The following is a 7,881-nucleotide window of genomic DNA, read 5'->3' on the forward strand; positions in this document are numbered from 1 at the left end:
TATTGTCCCCAAAATACCTTGTCCACGCATTTTCGTGCTGTCTGATCCAGGTGTGCCAAGGACTTTTGTTGAGGATTGTCGTTCACACTTCGACCCAAATAAAGAAAAGATTCCTTACAATAGCAGCGGCACCTCGTTAAGATATGTTTGTACCAAAAGAGCACGTTCACTTAATGAGATGGATGGCTTCAACTGGAACTCCCTCCCACGAAGCTGGGAGTTTGCATACCTATTTCTTGTAACACTTTAGTCGTACAGAATTTTCAACAACAACTTTTATTAGAGATCATGGCACTTTTCCTTGATTTTAATTTGTAAACTTATTCTTGATAATTGTTATATTGAACGTGCTGATTTATTTGGATCATACACCCTATGCTTGATAGTGGAAATTCAGAAATGAAAAGATTTTTCACTAAGTAAATTCTGCGAATTCTTGGTAGTAGAACACAGCGCATGTACTGACATCAGCGTTGATTTCCGAATTTGACGTATTAGACAGCTGATTGACAGCACGGGTGTGATCCAGATAAACGAGCGCGGGCCAAACCTACGCATCAGAGTTGTAGTAATTGCTGTAATCAGGCAAGAGTGGCAGTAGGGGAACGTTGTCAGTATTCTAATGAAGTCATCAATAGTGGAAATAAAAAGAGAAGTAACCAAACAAAGAGTATTGAGGTGATCGGCTAATTTCCCCAAGGGTCCCTTTAATCACGCTGCGCGTAGCCCGGTCTCGGCGACTTTCTGGTCATAGTCACTAAGTGAGTTAATATTTCGGCCAGACTGCTTATAAGTAAGCGTTCAAAAGTTTTTCTTCTGGACATTTCACTGAAAACCAAAGTCTTCTCCAATTAGTTTAGAGTCCCTAGGGCTGGGAAATATCGCCCAAGTTCCTGGAAATCCACCCAAAGTTGGTCAAAATCGCGCGGCGCGTAGCCAGGTATTTGCGACTTACTAGTCATAGTCACTAAGTGAGTTAACATTTCGTCAACTGAAACCGCGCTGCACCTAGCCCAGTCTCGGCGACTTTCTAGTGATAGTCACTAAGTGAGTTAATATTTCGGCCAGACTGCTCATAAGTAAGCGTTCAAAAATTTTTCTTTTGGCCATTTCACTGAAAACCAAAGTCTTCTCAAATTAGTTTAGAGTCCCTACGACTGGAAAATATCGCCCAAGTTCCTGGAAATCCACGCAAAGTTGGTCAAAATCTCGCTGCAGCGTAGCCCGGTCTCGGCGACTTTCTAGTCATAGTCACTAAGTGACTTAATATCTCAGCCAGACTGCTCATAAGTAAGCGTTGAAAAATTTTTCTTCTGGCCATTTCACTGAAAACCAAAGTCTTCTCCAATTAGCTTAGAGACCTTAGGGCTGGGAAATTCCTGGAAATCGACCCAAAGTTGGTCAAAATTACGCTGTGCCTAGCCCGGTCTCGGCAACTTTCTAGTTATAGTCACTAAGTGAGTTAATATTTCGGCCAGACTGCTCATAAGTAAGTTTTAAAAACGTTTTTCTTCTGGCGATTTTTTTGAAAACCGAAAGTAGTATAGTAAATGGCGGTACTAGGACATTATGCAAAAAACGGCATACCCACTCCTCTAGAAACCCAAAAAATACCCTCGCCGGGCCTCAACTCGAAAAATGCATTTTCAGGCCTCTTAGGGTATGTTTTGTCCTAAGCCCTCTCATTGGCAAATTTCATGTCTCCCAACCCTCTAGAAATAAAAAAAAAATCCTTCTACTAGAAACCCTTCGCGAAGTCGGGTCATGACCAAAAAGTACTCTTGCCACCCCTCTGGAAATCAAAAAACTCCTTTAGCCAGAAACAGCATAAATTAGGCTATCTCAGGCCTCTGCAAATCAAAAACTTATTCACCAAGTGGCAAAACAGAGCTTTTGAATTTGATATAAAAGAGAAACGTTATTGATATATTGGTAGTATGAGTATGAAAAATGAAATTGAAATATATAAGGTTCATCCTTTGTATAATAAATATGCCGCGTCGAATCTTGGCAAGGTTATTAATACCAGAACAATGAAAATAGTTGGGTGCAGCTTAAATCATTGTGGATATAATCGTTGTTCTGTCAGCGGGCTGGGATTCAAACAAAACTCAATGCTAGCTCACAGATTTATATGGGAATGTCTCAACGGTTCAATTCCGAGTGATAAAGTCATTGATCATATTAATGATGTGAAAACTGATAATAGACTGTGTAATTTACAATTATTATCACAAAGTGAGAATAGTAAGAAAGCAGCAAAAAATCGAGATTATTCTTTTGTGAAGTATAATCATTTGAATAAGAAAAAAGTCAAATCAATAAACCGCTCCGATGGGACGATTATGATTTTCAAAAGTTTATCCAGTGCTGGAAAAAAGCTTCATGCTAGTGCTGGTTCAGTGAAAATGACTTGCGATAAAAAATATGGCTATAAATATGCCTTTTCAAAGTTAGACGGCTCCTAGTATTCATTTGAATATATGGCTTTATATAAAATATACATATAGCCAGAAACAATGATATTTTTGGCTATCATAATAGCAAAAGCAGATATGGCAAAAATAACACATCTGATAGACGATCTATCTGTATATATAGGCTATACTATTTTCACCACAACCAAGTAATGTCGCTAATATACATTACTCGATTAACGTTTATATTTTCAGCACATCCTTTAGTGGTACCCAACTGTTGAAATCATCACTGTATCTCTTCCACTTTACTAACGCTTGCTTCTTCTTATGATTTCTCCTTATGATGTTTTCAATTCTGAATATATCCTGTTTGGCTTTTAACAGCTCAGGGTCATAAAAACTGCCTGTTATCTCTTCACCGTGGAGATCTTTTAATTTGTAAGTGACTGGATTCGCATATTGGATCTTATCAATTGTAAATACTTCCTCAGTCCAATTAGGGGTATATCCTTTGTCGAATACTTTTCTCTTGCCTTTGCTTATTCTAACCTTATCACCGATTTTAAACTTCGGTTTTGATGATGGTTCTGTATTACTATTCAGATTAAAGTATACAATTCCTTCATTTTTTCCTGACTAGCTTCAACAGGTGTCATTTTTATTGAACCATGTTTGGTGTTATTATACTGTTCTAATATTTTGGGTAGAATACCCAAATACTGATTACTGTATTACCCCAAATAGTAAACTGCTTCCACATTTTGGTTTTTATTGTTTTATTCCATCTTTCACAATGATTTTTCTTCATTTACCGTGGAATACAGTGTTATGTTATTCTTATCCAACAAGTCCTTCAAATGCTTGTTATAATAATCTTTACCCTCATCAGTCCATAAGTACTCAGGTTTTCTTCCCTCTCTGATAATGGATTTGAATGCTTCAGTTACAGGTTCACCTTTTTTATCCTTCAACGGTACAATCCAACCGTATTTACTAAACGCATCTAAAACCATCAGAAGATATCTGTAGCCCTTGTTCCACTTGCTGAACTGCTGCATTTCAACTAAATCAGAACACCATATTTCATCAATATGATTGACTGTTACACGCCGTCGAGTAAAGTTACGTTTTACTGGTTTGTGTAATTCATCAGCTAATTTTTCTTGCCAGTTCACTTCACTCGACGGATTCTTCCGCTTTTTGATACCCCAAGACCCAGTTTCTGTTTTTTATCGATCAATCAAGAATCGTGCTGTTGATCCCCTCTTTGGCATTTCACCATATGGTATTTCATCCAGTGATGAAACCATTTGCCAATCACAATCACCTTTGTTTTTTTTTCCCATATCATAACAAATATCGTGATCAGCAGCTATCTCATCCACCTTATTACACGGTTGTACGTACCATTTGAGAACTCACCGGTGCATGGGTTGTATTCTAATTGCTTATTCAATGGATTATATGGTCCCATTTATTTGTACTTTCCTGGTGTCCATCCAGCCTTTGGTTTTGGTATTTTGCCAATCGCTTTTTGGATATCAATTGCACCTCCTTTGTACACGTCAGCATCAAGATCCATTCTGTCAGTTTTATATTTGTAATTTGGTCTCACTTTGGTTGGTAATTAATTAATTGCTTCAGATCCAACTTTGTGAATAACAGGAGTTGCTTTCTTAATTCCCCAATCAATCGCTTTCTTTTGCGATTTTGGATTTCTTATAAATTCCTAGCCCGGAACCTATTTGTTTATTGGAGAGTTTCAGAAGAACATTCGGATCACCTCTTGCTAATACTCTTGCCAATTCTCTAGCTTGTTTTCTGGTTAATAGATGGTGACAAGTATTCACAAGATCACTAATACTATTATTTGGTATCATAAAAACACCACCTGTTTGGCCTCTTCCCGTTATTTTCTTCACAATTTGGAAAGCACCTTCTGAAGGTAATCCGGCCAATGCAGATAATGCAAGGTTTTCTTTGCTATGGTAGGTGCAAAAGTACGACCTAAACTTAATATGCTTGTCAACAGACTACCTCGAACCTGGTTTCTGATATTAGTCTTAGCCAGTTTGATGTCCAATCCTTTATTCAGCTGTTTATTCTTGTGCAATCGTTTCGGCACATTTTGTGCAACGTACAAAACGTTATTTCCAGTTAGTGCATCTTTTGAAAGCCTGAGAACAATGGTTTCACGCTTATGAAATGCACTAGCAAGATTCGTTTTCTGATTTGGTGATAATTTCACCCTTATTTCAAATAATTGCGTCATATATTATATAGATTATATAAACTATGTATTTTGAAAAACATCCTCGTATTGAGGAATAACTAACTAACTTCTATATTTGCTATTCTATTTATTTACACAATAACTAACTCATTACCAATTTTGTTAATCACAACCAGCATCTCTTCGTAAAAGACAATTGCGTCAACATTGAATGCAGCTGCTGGAGCAGCATATATTTTGTATCTGAAAATTAACTGTTTGGGATCCCTTGTAACTTTTTCTGTTTGGTTTGTTAAATCAAAATATATCATACCATAAAGACCATTAAAATTTGCAAGATTCAGTTGTGTACCAGTATTAAAATCATTTCTTCTTGCAGCATAAGACACATCGTTAAAAATTCTCACCTTAGTTTCTGTATCATACTCAGTTTCTGGATAAAATATTCCACTTCCATATTCTAATGTACATGTCGTCAGATAACTATTAGCATCAGCGGCATTCAATTTATAAGTATCAAATAAGTAAGGATTTTCTGCCACGACATTTGTTTTATTTCTTTGGACAAATATATGTTTAACATAATCCACACTTGCTGAAATCTGATCAAAACCACTTGCTTGTGCTGGAGCGGACATTTGATACACGATCTCAGATAGGACCATTTAGTTTCTTTCAAAAATGAGCTGACAAAATTGTCATATAGACTATCTTTTGGAATTAATTTGGGCACCCATAATAGAAAACGATTAATGGCGACTCTTCCATCATCGGCAGCATCTGCTTTTTGAATTAGCTCATCATCATTCTGAAGTGTTATATTGAATTGTAATTGCATTGGTATAAGCATCTTATCTTCTAACACTTCGAAGAATGAATATCTATTGACAGGAATAATAACATTGACATCAGCATTTCCCACTGTTAACCTTCGTCTTGCTTCAAATCCTGCATTCTGATTAGCATTAGCAATCTGATGGCTAGTATCCAAATACCAAAGACCGTTTTTTGCAACTGATCTGCTGAAATCATCAGAATACTCCAATAGATTCTTAACAAAACTGACCTTGTGGAGATTATCTGTATCATATACGATTTTACCAGCAGATTTGATCATCAGATGATTGATGAAAGAGTGTGAGCCATTGATGACCGTAATTCTATCACCTCCACCATAAGCTGTTCCATCAGCGAGTTTTGGTACTTGAAACAGAATTTTTAAAATAAGCATTATACCAATCGTAAAACGCTGATCTGTCATTGATTGTAAATTTGTATCCATTTTTATCTTGGTGTTCACCATTAGCTGGTGCTCTGATTGCGTCATCTGACTGGTATCTTACAAACTCATTTCGTTGTAACATTTCACTTGATCTAAAAGCCATTATACTATTAGTTTAGATAAAAATTCGTGTTTTATAATATTTGACCAAGTATTGGAATTGAGTTGAATGGACTGTTTTTCCGAGCAGTAGTCCCTTTCCTTTCCTTTTCCTTACACCTTCTCCTGATATTAAACGATTCAATATTATATCTCTACTTTCTTCTTTTATCGTTGGAAGTGTTGGTGTTTTTTGTTTCACACCTCTTAGTCGTTTCATCATCAGATCACCTGATTTCTCTGCTGCTTTTTTCACCCAAACGCTCACCAGCGTGTTCTACTCCGGCCAGATTTTATTACTTTTTCGCGATTGGTTTGGCAACATTTTGGAATACAGATGATGCTATACTTCTTATCGGTTTGAATATATTGTCAACAATCAAACCGTTTCGTTTGTGTTTTTACACAAATTTACCCATTTGAGGATGGTAAAATCTTTTGAATTCATACGATTTCATATAAATAAATTCGACAATTCTTTTCAACAGTAAGCTAAAAGCTGTATCTGCGCCATTAAGATTTATCTGTCGTCTTTTGCCATCGGTTATATATATTCTCATTCTCGAAATGGTGTTCTTATTCACAGGATTAAATGTGACTCTTTGCGGTTCCATAGTGAAACTAAATGACGGTTTGAGGATACTGGTTGAGAAAGATTAAATTATATCTGTATCTCCTCCATTAACAAGGCTGATATTAACCAAATCACAGTGTATGTTTAGCATTTCTGTATCTTGACTTAAATCAGGCATTCGTGACCCATAATTTTCAGCATCTTTAAGAAAGCCAACGAGCTCGTGAAAATTTGATTGGGTGAGATCTAGTTGGTAGCCTGTTTTCAATTTTATTAATACTCTGTAGGTGGAGTACTGAAATTTTAAAATTATTGGATGTTTATCAAGATCATCATCACCATCTTTTTTTATCATCGTCATCATCTTTTTGTCAGACTGGTCATAAATTGAATATTAACGGTGGAACTTCCATGAATGTGGATTTAGATATGGGGAACAACAAAATAATAAACATTACACCTGGCAGCGACAACAATGATGCAGTCAATTATCAACAGTTAACAACCAAAGCAAACGAAAATGAAACGCTTTTAATTGATGGTTCAAATAAAATGGCTGCTGATTTAGACAGGAGTAACAACAAAATCATCAACTTATCCACTGACTCCCACAACCTGCTGTCAACCACCAATATCAGGTACGTAGACCAAGTCAACGGGGCTATGATTATAACGCTGACTGATAGTTTTACAAAAAAATAAATGACTCACATATCAGCGACTCAACAAACAAAAAAAGTGTTTTCCAATATCTTATGGATGATGTTAATCAATCAACACGTGAAAGTAACATTATTGTTGATGGTATCGAAGACTTTCTGATTCACCTCATGATATTAGTAAGAAAGCTTACAGTTTCAGAATTGGAAAAGACGCACAAAACTGGTATGCATTTCGACTGGGATTCAACATGTATCTACTTCCTGAGGGTGAATTCACTTTGCTGATTGAATTCTTCCCACCAGCTATGGATCAGGTGACAGTGTCAGTTGTTTCCTCCTAACTAAATATCAGTCAACAAACAATCAGGCTGTTTTCGAAATATAGTGGATTCATCATTCACTTCCATAAGTACGATGTAACTCCACCTGAATACAATTACGTTAATAATAATAATAATAATAATAATAATTTATTCATTTATAGTGCGCTTTTTAACATACCAGCTGATCAAAAGCGCATTACAACAATAAATAACCTAAAACTATACAAGTATTAAAAATCTACAATAAAATTTAAAAATAATTAAAAAAACACTACATCATTTCTTTAT

At 36.0% G+C, this 7,881-nt stretch overlaps 1 pseudogene; it reads right to left on the bottom strand.

Annotated features, from left to right (window-relative positions):
* Nucleotides 1-4,784: 4,784 nt before the first annotated feature.
* LOC149095526 (uncharacterized) lies at nucleotides 4,785-6,281 on the bottom strand (annotated as a pseudogene).
* Nucleotides 6,282-7,881: the final 1,600 nt, after the last annotated feature.

Source organism: Orbicella faveolata, unplaced genomic scaffold (genome assembly GCF_042242905.1).
Source record: "Orbicella faveolata isolate gen_17 unplaced genomic scaffold, um_ofav_v1 contig_50, whole genome shotgun sequence".
In the NCBI taxonomy this organism is placed as follows: domain Eukaryota; kingdom Metazoa; phylum Cnidaria; class Anthozoa; order Scleractinia; family Merulinidae; genus Orbicella; species Orbicella faveolata.